Source organism: Mauremys mutica, chromosome 8, assembly GCF_020497125.1.
Source record: "Mauremys mutica isolate MM-2020 ecotype Southern chromosome 8, ASM2049712v1, whole genome shotgun sequence".
Classification (NCBI taxonomy): Eukaryota; Metazoa; Chordata; order Testudines; family Geoemydidae; genus Mauremys; species Mauremys mutica.
In genome coordinates, this window is record NC_059079.1 from 99,484,376 (window position 1) to 99,498,064 (window position 13,689).

Consider the following 13,689-nt stretch of genomic DNA (forward strand, 5'->3'; position numbering starts at 1 on the left):
ATTTTCTTGTTTATACGACTTACCGCCTGATCCTTCCCTGACTCTGAGTCCGGGTTCACGGCCGGTGAGGGTTGGTAGGGGATCTCTGTGAGGGTGAGGAACAGATCCTGGCTGTCAGGGAAAGCGGCATTGTGTTCGCTGTCGCCTGCGCCTTCCTCCACGGACCCTTCGTCGTCTTGCCCATCGGCGAACATCGAGTAGGAACTGTCCTGGCTCACTATGCCATCCACTGAGTCCACGGTCAGTGGTGGGACAGTGGTGGCAGACCCACCGAGAATGGCATGCAGTGCCTCGTAGAAGCGGCATGTCTGGGGCTGTGCTCCGGAGCGTCCGTTTGCCGCTCTGACTTTTTGGTAGCCTTGCCTCAGGTCCTTGACTTTCACGCGGCACTGCATCGCATCCCGGCTGTATCCTTTCTGTGTCATGGCTTGGGAGACCTTCTCGAAGGTCTTTGCATTACGCTTGTTGGAGCGCAGCTCCGACAGCACAGACTCCTCGCCCCACACAGCGATCAGATCCTGGACTTCCCGGTCTGTCCATGCTGGGGATCTCTTTCTATTCTTGCATTGGGCTGACTCCTCTGCTGGAGAGCTCTGCATCGTTGCAGGTGCTGCGGAGCTCGCCCCGATGTCCAGCCAGGACGTCAGATTCAAAGTGCCCAGACAGGAAAAGGAATTCAAATTTCCCCGGGGCATTTCCTGTGTGGCTGGTCAGAGAATCCAAGCTCCGACTGCTGTCCAGAGCGTCAACAGAGTGGTGCACTGTGGGATAGCTCCCGGAGCTACTAAGTTCGATTTGCATCCACACCTAGCCTAATTCGAGCTAGCAAGTGCGAATTTAGCGTTACTCCACCTGTCGGGGTGGAGTACCAAATTCGAACTAAGGAGCCCCCTAGTTCGAATTAAATGGCTTCCTGGTGTGGACGGTTGAGCGATTAGTTCGAATTAACGCTGCTAAATTCGATTTAAGATCCTAGTGTAGACCAGGCCTTAGTTGAGACTGGCTGTAGTGTGAGGTCTCATATCACTGGTACTTTTTTATCTTGACAAAACATACTACGGAACCTTTGACAAGGATGCTCTGAAGCAGAATTGTAACTAAAACTGCTCCTGTAAAAGCAAATGTTACTTAATTTATTATGCATAATAAAAATTGCCCTGTATGTCTCCTTTTTCTTTTTGTGTTTCTCCTGTTTGTAGGATGGGGCCCTACAGTGAAAGCCAGCTCCCAAGGGGGCCAATGGAAGTTGGATTCAGGCCCTCGTGCATAAAGTTACAAAACTCAGTGATACGTGATGGGTATTTCAGTCCTTATTGTGATGCAAGGATTTCCCAATGAATATTTAAAAACACACGTTTTAAAATAGAATATAACCATAAACTCTCATATCTCAGTATTTTGAAGTACTTGAGGGCAGACTGCCCTCTGATAAAAAAAACTGATCCAGAAGAAGTTAGTCAAAATACTAATTTTATCATTATATATAACTACAATACTCTGGTATTTATCATAAGATTTAGGTAATAATTGGAGATATACCAATCTCCTAGAACTGGAAGGGACTTTGAAAGGTCATCAAGTCCAGCCCCCTGCCTTCACTAGCAGGACCAATTTTTTCCCCAGATTCCTAAGTGGCCTCCTCAAGGATTGAACTCACAAGCCTGGGTTTAGTAGGCCAACGTTCAAACCACTGAGCTATCCCTCCCTTAGTTGACAAACTAAGCCCCTCTTTTATAATTGTAGTGTCCGGTTAGCCACTCTAATAATTTGGTTTGGATTTATTGGCTGATTTTTCTTTGTGGTTAGTGGTAACCAAAAGAAAATAAGTTGGGACAAATACCTTTTCTGAAGAATCTCCAACCATTCCGAAGACAGCACTGGCCCACGGCCCAGCCCCTACTCCTACCTACTTAATTTGATGGCCCAAAACAAAGATCTCAAGCTCTGAGGCACTATATGTGAATTTTCTTGCTGTATATTAATGACTTGTAAAGCTGGTCAGAAATTTTCCAGCTGATACCTTTTCCCACTGAAAATGCTGATCTATTGAAATCAAAATGCTCCATCCTTTCTCCACTGAAGAAGCACCAGTACATTGTACCCTTCAATTAGTGGCTCAGTCCCTGATCTTTGCCTATTGCTTCTCCTTCGCTCTGTGGAGTCATTTTACCTTGTATCGTATTTTCATTAGCTCCCTTCCCTTTGCAAGCCATTCCCCTCTTTGTACTCTGTGGCATCATTCTCACCCTCACCACCGGTACAATATTTCAAAAGGAACGTTTTGTGAATTTATTTCTGTGTGTAAAGCATTCTTGTTCCAATGTTCCCTAGGTACACGTACAGAGTTACTATGGCAATCAATATCCACATCAATAGATTGACTCCAGAAATTATGGAAGCCCTTAGGCAAAAGAATGAGCAAATGGGTGTAGGCCTGGCATTGTACCCATTAGGCCAAACTCTGACTCTGCTGGGTCAGTAGAAGGAAAGGAACTACAAAGTGGAGAGGCTCCATTGAGGAAGTTCAACCTCCAGCTCCGAGATGTTCAGCTGTAGAGACTGTGTTAACAAAGGAGCTGATCTCAGCTGGCACCACAGAATGTGGGGAGAGCGGTGAGCACACATTTCCCTGTCATAAATGAAAAGGTTTCTTGCCACTTCAAATATCTGAGCTGACATTGGTTTTTGTTGATGTTTTCACACTTGCAATGCATTCCACCGGGAAAATATCCTGTTCGGTTAAATCGTCCTATACAAGATTCTGTCTGTCCAGTTCATTATAGGGCATCACTGATTAGAGAATAAGATCCTCTGGAAAAGATCCTAGTGATGAACTCTCAGCCGTTGGCTGTCTGCATACGGCAAGGTCTGGAGAGAAGCATACTTTTAAAAAATGAGTGTGGAGAATGTCCTTTATGTGTGTAGCAGAAGGCTTTGTGGGCCCTAGTGGCGTTCTCTGCTGACTATCTAGGCACCTATCTGTGTCTTAAGGTGCCTAAATTCCTTTAAAATTCTGGCCCCTAATTCACTTAGGCACTTTAGGAAATCCCACCCCAATCTCCTACACCCAGGCATGTATCATTTTGAAGCCTGTAAATTACTTTGCACTCCTAGGGGATAGTTCCTGCTTTGTCCCTCTTAGTCGGATGTTAGACTTCTCGTTTTTTAGATGTGAACATGTAGATTCTGCAGAAGCCATCAGACTTCAAGCTGTCATGTGAGAGTTGAGCTGTCAGTTCAGATTCCTTTTTTTTTTTTTTAAAGAATAAAAATTAGTGGGCAGTTAAGACTGAGAACTGGCTTACATGTTACTGAGTCACAGTCTGCCCTCAGTTGCACCTCTACACCAACAGTGCTGTTAGGGGAAGCTAGCTGGGGGGAGGGATAGCTCAGTGGTTTGAGCAGTGGCCTGCAAAACCCAGCATAGCGAGTTTAATCCTGAAGGAGGCCACTAAAGGATCTGGGGCAAAATCAGTACTTGGTCCTGTTAGTGAAGGCAGGGGGCTGGACTCAATGACCTTTCCAGGTCCCTTCCAGTTCTAGGAGATAGATCTCTCCATATATTTTTATTTTAGCTTCGTGCTTGTTTTAAATAAATAGGGCTGGGTTGTGCAATCTTCACTCATGCGGGTGAGCAGCTGATCACTTGAGCAGCAATACTGCTGTCAAAGGAAAGATTTGTGGGGTAAGGTACTATTCAACAGAGCCAACAGGGTCACTTGCTTTTTGTAGAACATTTTTTGGGGAAAAATCTATTACGTTTTCCATGGAAATGTTTTTTTATTTTTTAAATGAAATTGTAGAAAATGATTTTTTCCCCCTCCTGTTTTGATTTTTTTGCAAAATTTTCTAGTTTTTTCAAATGAAAGATGAAGATTTTCTTCAAAAATTTTCCCTTAGGAAAGAAAGCCCTTTTCAAGTGAAAAAAGCAGATTGATGGAAAATTTTCAGCCAGCCCTGCCAGCCAGCCAGTTCAAAGTGAATTAAAGAATCATTGTGTGGCCCTTAGTTTGCTAACAGTGCAGCTCTATCAAGCTAGTCTCACATTACTTAGCTGCAAAAGCTGATTTTATTTGTAGCTGCAGGTGTTTTTATTTTGCAGCTGCATTAGTGGTTTACTGAAAAATATTACATTTGAGGGAGTTCTTTAAAGTCAAGTGTGAAAAGAAAAAATGGTTTGAAGCAACCAAGTTAAGAGATGCTTAAACTAAAACAAAAAGATATCAAGCATATACAAGCAGTGCTAGTCTCAAAGTTGTTTGCTAAACGAATTCTCACTTTGCAAAATCACTGTGTATTTTTTTTTTTGATTCCTGTATATAAACCCTGCTTTGTGAGACATCTCAGATGTTTTGATGGTATGGAACTAAATTTGCACATACTAGTTGCCCGTTGAATCAAAAATGCTGTTGCAAATCCTGTTTTAATCCATAAAGTGACTTTTGATTTATACAATGGTAAAATAAAATAGGGCATGAATCTGTGCCCATTGAAGTTAACAGTGAATACTGACTGACTTTAGAGCAGACCTCCTGTATATTTATTATCCCAGTTCCAGAGGTTTTTGCTGCAAGTTTGCTACAAAATATTAGGGCATTTTAAGTGTTATTTTTACTATGCAAAGTCCCATTTTAAAATTAGTATTGAAGCATCCCGTTTAATTTAAAGGGGATTTGACTTGGTTTGCTGAGTTTCAGACAACAAAGAAAGACCAAGTTTGGAGTTAAACTGACCACAGCTTCTATGAGCAGACACTTAAACCCTAACAAGCAACTCATTCTGAGGCAGGAAGTCTTTTGTAGACCAGATCTGGACCGGTGTGCCTTCGACACCTCCACTGTCACGGGAACCACATATGCTGATCTGCTGGAACCAGCCCCATGGGGTGAGCTGAACAAGGCCAATTACCCAGTCAGGTATGCAAAGCCAAGGTCCCCCATCCATTGTAAACAATTAGCCTTACCTTGAAGACACTAATAGGGTTAAACCATAAACCCAGCACAGCTGGGAGTCTTGAGCCAGCTACACTCCTGGATGAAACTTTGTTAGCTTGCCTGGGTAAATGCAAATTGTCAGTCAAACTGTGCCACAGGCCAGTAGGTGCATCATGTCCATTGACCACCCCCCCCACAACGAAGGCAAAACTACACCGTGATGGAGCCAAATTAGAATAGAACAAAACAAAGAGAAGTTCCTTCCTGATTCTAGGTGCAACCAGAGCTAATCAAAGGAGTGTACAAGATGAAGAAGACATAATGCATCACCTCCTCATGAAGGGAGCCAAATTCTGTGCTCATTAGCCTCCATGACCTGGAACTCTCAGGAGCTGTGCAGCTCACCTTATCTTGGTAGCCTTGGTGCATGTGCCAAGGGGAAAGTGTGTGGTGTATGTGGCCACTCAGCCATGTCCCCTTCTCTGGCTTGTAGTTCCTGGGTCTGTTTCTGCTTTCACTTATGCTGATCTGATCCCACTGGCTTCAGTGGAGAGTTACTCCTGATTTATGTGGATGCAAGTGGGAGCAGAATCAGGCCCACAGACTCTGCGCAGCCTGACTTCAGTAGATGACACTAAGGTCATGGGGGTGACATTAGGGGAGCTGCTGAGTATGTGCAAGGCTTCCCCCTCCCCCATTTAAAAAAAAAACAACCCTGGGGTCTGAATAGCTGTGAGACTGCATGAGGTCTGCAGCCTGGTTAAGGGGGATTGTGACAGAGTTTGGGAAGCTAACAGATGGGCCAGTGCTCTGACAACTTAGGCACCCACCAGTTCCCCTAGAGCAGTGGTTCCCAAACTTGTTCCGCCGCTTGTTCAGGGAAAGCCCCTGGTGGGCCGGGCCGGTTTGTTTACCTGCTATGTCCTCAGGTTTGGCCGATCGCGACTCCCACTGGCCGCGGTTCGCCGCTCAAGGCCAATGGGGGCTGCAGAAAAGGCGGTCAGTACGTCCCTCGGCCCGCGCCGCTTCCAGCAGCTCCCATTGGCCTGGAGCAGCGAGCTGACTATTGGCTATCCCCACTGATGGGCTGAAGACTGGATATCATGATCATGTGATGATTTTCAGCACTCACGGGTGAAAACAAAGTTCCTTGAACAAGATTTCTTCCTTCAAGAAGAAAATCCTTTCACTGAGCAGAGCTGAGTTGCAGTGCTGGCAGTTTGGGGGATGAGCTGGGATGTAAGGTGGGATGGGAGAGCTCATCTGATGATCATGTGTTTTCCCCAAAAAGGGGAAAAGTGGGTGTCGTAGTTCATCTCCTTCATTATTTTGTCCACTAATTAGGTCTAATATCCGTCACAGCAATTCTAGTCCATTAACTTCTGATTCCACATCTGTCTTTATCAGGCATAATTTGAACAGTCCTTGGATTTTTGATTGAGTCTAATCCAGCTTCTTTGGCTAGTTCTTTCGCACTTGTTACAACCCTCAATGTCATAAACCACTTGACCTGTTTTTTCCATGGTTATTGTAACATCTTAGGAACTTTCACATACTTTTTTACGTTGGAGTTTACAAGAGGGGTACACCTTGTAGGCTCAATAGTCACAACATAGTCCCTCTCTTTTATGAACCAATTCCATCTGGGATAGGACTTTTTTTTCATAAAAATACAATTATAAACAAAACAAACGTAACATGTTCTTAACATAACATTGCATGAACTTAAAGTGGCTTGGCACTTCTTGTCAAATATGAAAAATCATATTAGTACAACTAGTTGCATTTGAGCTAAATCAATAAATCAAACACTGATGTTCTACATGCCTTCAGCCAAAGGCAGGTATCTTAATCTTATGTGCATTAGCATGGTACAATTTAACACTGTTTATCATATCAAACATATTCGTTATATTTCAAAAATAAAATTCCATTTTGTTTTAGACATTTTTACTTCTAGGGTTGCTAGACACACACACACACACACACACACACACACCTTTAAGGCCAGGTTGTAACACACCCCTTTTGTTTTGCCATTTCATTAAATAGTTATTTCAAAGATGGTTTTCTTGCAGGGGCAGGTTGAGAACGTGAGCCCTGGGGATCTGCAGGTCCTGGCCTACTTTTATCAGTCTTTGCTTTCCTGCATTTCTTAGGCTGTTTAGGGTCTCAATAATTAAAGGAGAAAGCCCTAGAGTGATTGAAAGGGCTGGAATTCCTTCTGGGGTGTTTAGGCTCAAAAAGATCTAAGGCATGTGGATGGGGTCCAAGACTTCCAAAAATAAAAATGGTGGAAGATATGAAGGAGTCAGGGGCATTAGATGCCTTGTTGTGGGTGGGGGTGGTGGATAATTTCTTGGGTCATGTACTGCTGTCTTAAAATATATCAAAATACAATAATCAATCCCAAAATCACAACTGTTAAAATAGCAGCTGTTGCGCAATAATAACAAGTGATTGCTTAGGGTCTGTAAATCCTGTACTCCAAAATTGGGAACCACAGATTTAATCTGGTCAGATTCCATAAACAAATTAATTTGATGGGAATCTTTCAAACCCAGCAAAGTATGCAACTCAGAACTTATTGGTACCTTTTGTCCTTTAACAATATCAACAAGTTGCATTTTAACTTTCATTGAGTCAAACTCCAAAGAATACAAAACCTTTGAACATGAACACAAATTGAGCATTTAAAACTTATTACACCCAGAATTATTTGCCAATGGAAGTTATAGTTTGTTTATAAACATGGAAGTCCTTATATTTGCCCTGGCAGAAGGCCCAGAATTAATTAACTCTCTTTCTTGTTTGGAACAACAACATGAAGGAAGAAAGGGGACCAAAATGTGTTTTTTCTTGAGCTAATTTTTGGTTTCCAGAAATGGTTTTATTTGGTTGAATTGCCCATCATTTTGTTTCAATAGGTTACAGGAGATATTTTTCTGTGATTTTAAACCGACCAATCCAGCTAACTCTGACCTTCCTGGGCTCCTTCTTTTTCTTTTTGATAGTTAAATTAAAACACTTGTTGCTTACCTGGTATTCTTTAGAAATACTCTTCCTATCATAGTATCATTTTGCTCCCTTAGCATATTCTTCCATACTTTGTTGCACAAAGGAAAAAGCTTTTTGCAAATGTCATTTTGATTGTTACGTGCTCTTCTGGATTTAAGGCAGGGGAAGGATCATTTTCTGCCAGATCCTGGTATAGACGATGAGTTGCTAGTACCATGGATCTTCCTGACATAAGTTAGAGGAGTATGTCCAGTCATTTTGTTAGGTGTTGAATGCATAGCCCAAAAAATTAAACGTAACTTAATACCCCAATCTTGTGGATTGTCCTGCAAGCTTTTATGCAACATGGTAACGAGCCTGTTGCTGGCATTTTCAACTAATCCTGAAGATTCAGGGTGATAGGAAATATGCAATTTTCTTTAAATTCCAAGTATTTTTTATAGGTGGAACATTACTTCAGAAGTAAAATTACAGCCTCTGTCAGACTCGGTTCTCAAGCGCAATCCCCATCTGGTAAAAACGTTATTTTCCGAAAGACATACTGTAGTGACATCATTGTCATGGGAGGCTGCAAAGCATCCCACCCATTTGGTAAAGACACAAGTCACAATTAGTAAATATTTGTTTCATTGTTTAGATGTTGGTACAGGTCCAATCCAGTCCACTTGTAGGTCTATCCAAGGCTGACAACCCTCCTTTAATTAGAGTGGAGCCCAAAACTGAGGTTTGGTGGGTTGGGACTTATGACTTGCAATACTGGTTTTTACATAGTTTTGAAAATCCTTATACAGATTTGCCCAGTAAGCAAATTGTTTTCAGGTTTTCATAGGTGGCTTTAATACCAGGATGTCCTTTCCATACCTCATCATGATTATGCAGTAGCATAATTCTTTGAGAAGATGTTTGAACCACCATTCTATAGTGTTGGTCACCTTTGTTTTTAAAAATGTACAATTTATTTTGAATACTAAGTTTGGATTTCAAATTAAACATTGTTCACAGTTCTGGATTTTGTTCAAAGTCCTTGTCTGCAATGGGGGACTTAACAGGATCCTGGACACAATGGTAGAGTTTGGACACATTTGGATCATTTAGTTGGGCGTGGATCAAATCCTGTTCCGGATCATCCTTGACGAAGATCACATCACCTTTGTCTAACTGACTCCGATCTACAGAAGTAGGAGCAGTTGCTTCATCAGTAGACGGAGCTTGTGCTTTCTTTGCCTGCCTGGGAGTTAATATTCCCACTTGGGATTTTACAGGAGTTGCCTGGTCAAGTGATGTAAATTCCCATGGTGCTCCATTTAGTGCACCTTCCTTGGCAAGCTCTCTCATTGCCCAGATGACCTTGCTCATTTGCATATGAGTGGCGCCTCATCTTTTTTCCAATAAATGGTCAATTTATATTCCTGAACTAGTTGATGTTGCTTTAATCAGTTCAAAGTGTCTGATCTGTTTACCTTTAGCATTTTGGAACCCGTTGTTATGCCAAATATGAAGATAAAACAGGAAACTACTCCTCACATAGCTTGAATCTGTACACACAACCAAAGTTGACACCTTTGTTTCCACAGCTGATTTTAAGGCCCATAATACAGCAGCAATCTCAGCATACTGATTGGTGACTGAACCTTGTTTAAATTTCTCTGCAATTTCTCCCTTTCCCAACATTCCTGCACCAACAGACTTGACCCCATCTTGATGGAATGAATGACCCTCTGTGTATGCAATGGATAAATTGACCCAAATATCTTCATAAGATTGGTATTTTGAATCCTGAGGGCAAACATCAGTCACTTCTTTAATTATTGTCTCAGGCTCAGTATCTTGACATTGGTGTAGTTGGGCTAACCTTTCTACCCTTAAAACCATTTATTTTTTTAACATATTTAATTTCTACAACTTTTCCTTCCATAACTAGCCTCCAGGAGTTTAGTCAGGCTCTTGACACTTTCTCTTCTCTAATTTGATTGGGTTTCAGGTATTTTAAAGAGTGGTGGTTAATTTCAATGATGACCATTGTTAGCAGTTGGAATATTTCTCCTCTACAGCACGTAGTCCTTTGCAATAAGTAATAGCTCGGTGTGCTGAGTCCATTTTCTGATGTAACGCAGCACTCGTGCTATGTTCTTTCCATGCTATGTTCTGTCCATGCAACTCTTTTCCTTTTCTGAGGGTAAATCAAGCAAGGGGCTTGGCTTAACTTTGTTTTTCACTCTTTCGTGGCTTGATCTTGCGCAGGTCCCCAGTCTCAGTCCTGATGTTTTCAACATAGTTTACTGAGTGGTCTGGCAATTCTGGCATATTCTGCAATGAAACAAACTGCCTACAGTAATTGCAGATTCCCAGAAAACTATGTACCTCTGATACATTAGGAGGGGTTTTCAAATTAATCAGAGCTTGTTCTCTGTGAGCTTGGGGTTGTAGACCCTCAGAGCAAATTTCAATTCCTAAATTATTTTCCCTTTTTCTGGCCCGTAGATTTTTTTGCTGAGGACAGTTTTGCCCCAGCATTCTTTAGTTGTCCCAGCACGTATCTGATGGCCTCCAAGTGCTCTTCCCAAGTCGTATTAGAAATTAAAACATCATCAACACAAACAGTTATGCCTTTTTCTTCTGTGTCAGGTAAAGCCATGTGGATAAAATAGTTAAACTCACTTGGAGAAAATGTTAACCCCTGTGGCATTATTTTCCAAGCACATTGCCCTCTTGCAAAAGTAAAAGCCAATTTATGTTTGTCCTCTGGAATTACTTTAGAGCCAAAATCTGCTCTTGAGTCCGGATGGTTTCCATTGAACTGGCTGCAATGATGCATTATATGGAGAAGGAAGTTCTTTTATAATTCCCCTCTCTGTTAGGGAGTCCAAATATTTTGCATGGATTCTTCCTCAGGGAATATGATACTGTCTTTAGGGTGACCAGATGTCCTGATTTTATAGGGACAGTCCCAATTTTGGGGTGTTTTTCTTATATAGACTCCTATTACCCCCAACCCTCTGTCCTGATTTTTCACATTTGCTGTCTGGTCACCCTAACTGTCTTACATACACTGGGTCTGATCCTGGAGAGGTCTCAATCCTCACTTTGTGGAGGTGTCTTCCTACAGTCTAGGCTGCCTCTAGAGAACAAAGATTAATATCTTTGAATTAGTTCCTTTAATTCTGTTTTCACTTCTAAGGTTAAACCATCACCAAGTTCTGGCTAGTTCTCTACCTGTTTTGGAAAATCATATGCAGGTTCTGGGGGAGTAATTTCAATTTTATCTTAAACTTTAGTCAGTATATCAGACTGTTGAACTGATATTGTACCAGAATTAAGTAGGACCTCATTGGTTATTTCTTCCTTCAACACCAATTCTAGCCCTTCAATTAGCCACGTGTAGGGAGAATTTTGTAACCTTCTCGGATGAATCCCTAAACTGAAAGGAAGGTACAGTATAACACATACCCTCTCTATCAAAATCTTTAGGGTTTAGTTCTGGGATTTCACGGTCATGGTGACTGATGGCATAAACTAAAAGTCTTATCCTTTCCACTTGGAAGATAACAGGACACTTAAATCAAATTGTGCCAGAATTGTAATTGTTTTCGACAATGGATTATGTACGAAAACAAAGGCAAGAGATGAAATCCAAGAGATGAATTCCATCTTCAGCTAACATCAGGCCAATTTCCTGGAAATTTCAAATAGGATGGAAGTAACCAGTAGGGTAATACCACACTTGTCCTTGCTAATTACCATGTTTAAGGGAAATTCTCTGCAAAGGGTGGAACCTGTACAGAATATTCATTAATCATGTGTGATACCTCTGGAATTATTTGACCAGATTTTAACAGGCTTTTGGTGGGATTCAGGGGCACAGATTTGCCCTCCAAATGGTTGAAAGCCTGGTTGTGTTCAAAATCTCAAATTGTAGCCATTTGTACACTGGGCATGGGAGGTCTCCGACCATACTTGGGCAGTGGGGGAATTTCATATTCCCTACCTGGATAGGGAGAGAAATCACTCCCCAAGCCTGAAAATGTTGAGTATTCCCAAACAGGTTTAAGGAAGAAAACTCTTTTCTACCCAGGCCATATTTTAGATTGCTTCTGTATAACTGTTTAGACATTTTCTCCATTGTTAAAGACTTTGCAGAAGGCAGAGAAAGACCTTAATCAAGACACCGATTCCTTGTTTTCTGTGGTAAAAACACTTCTGAATCACTTCTAGTCAAAGAACGCAAGAATGGCAAGTTACACATGTTTTCACTCTGTGCAGATTTGTCCTTGAACAGACTGCAGGCTGGGAGAAAATGGGCGGGGGGAGAAAATGGGGGTCACTTGGGAGAGTAGGTTGGTTAAGGGAGAGGGGACAGAGGTGAAATAGGGGAGCAGTTAGATAGGGAGGGAGGAGAAAGAGGTGCAGGGGAAAGATAGACAAGTTCTTTTACTTTTTAGATAGACTTTTCCATGGGGGGAGGGGACAGGTAAAATTCCTCCTTTCTTGACAGTTATTTTTCAAACCTTCATGACCAGCTGACCAAACAGATTTCAAAACACTTTATGTTCCGTAGGAAGGAGGGTTTACTTTTCATTGCAAAACCCCATCTTCCCAATCCACTTGTGCTTTAAAGTGAGTAAGGAAACTTACCCCCACAACAACGCTGTCTCTAGAACCTTTAAAGGCAGAAAAGGGGTGTGAGCCCAGCCCCACCCCCTTTGGCAGAACAAGCTCGAATAGCAAACAAACTCAATCTTGAAAGAGTGGTTTCATCAAAATTGTGCAAATTAACTCTGCATTTCCTTTCTCAGCATGGTTTATCTGAGGCATTGCAAACGAAGGAACTCATTACTAACATTCTTCAGCTCCACAACCTAATAGTGCTTGTAGGAGGTTCTCACTCTGGACTGTTAAATCGAAGTAGCTTCTTCTATCACCTGGTATTTTATTTAATTTTTCATGTACTGCTGTTTCCCCACCGCCATTTCTTTCTTGGGACTCAAGGTTGGGGGATAAAATTAGTTTGGTTGGGCAAATTGGTATGGTCCTAGGTTCTACTGTGGGTAGAAGTAAAGGACTGGGATAGGAAAAGGGTCAGGTCCCTTCGTTTCCAGGGCCGAAATCTTTTCATGCATTTCACCTATTTCAGTTAAACTTGATCCATTTTCTTTTTCCAGCAACTGGAATTTTTCACAGAGAAGATGGGCAATTTAGGTTCTTCCTTCTCTTATTCTTTGGTTGGTTTACTTGGGTCTTTCCCACTGTTCTCTAGCCTGCTTCAGGATTTCACTTATTGAGTCCGTTTAAACCCCTTAAAACCATGCTCCTCACACTGAGGATGCTCCTGTCCTGCAAAACGGGTGTGCCATATAATACTCAAATACATTGTCATTTCTGGTTAATATTATAGGCCACGTGTTGGGTTCTTTTCTCAACCCAAGCATCACCAGTCTGTGAGAGGTAGTGCTCTCCGGCTTAGTCTTCTGGTGGTTTTCTGCAACAGTTAACTGCGAGCAAACATTAGCATCTGCATCTTAAATACCAAATCTCCTTCCAAATCACCTCAGTGTTGCTTTTGTTCACTACCTGTTTCATCCTTATGGGGTGCTTGCTTCAAGTTCTCTGCTAGTTAATTCAAGGCAGAGTTGAATTCTTGCTGGTTTTCAGCAATGTTAGCTTGTTCCTGTAACGCCGCACGTTTGAAACCACCGAACTCCCCTAGATTTCTCCTTTCAACATCACTTCAGCTTTCAAA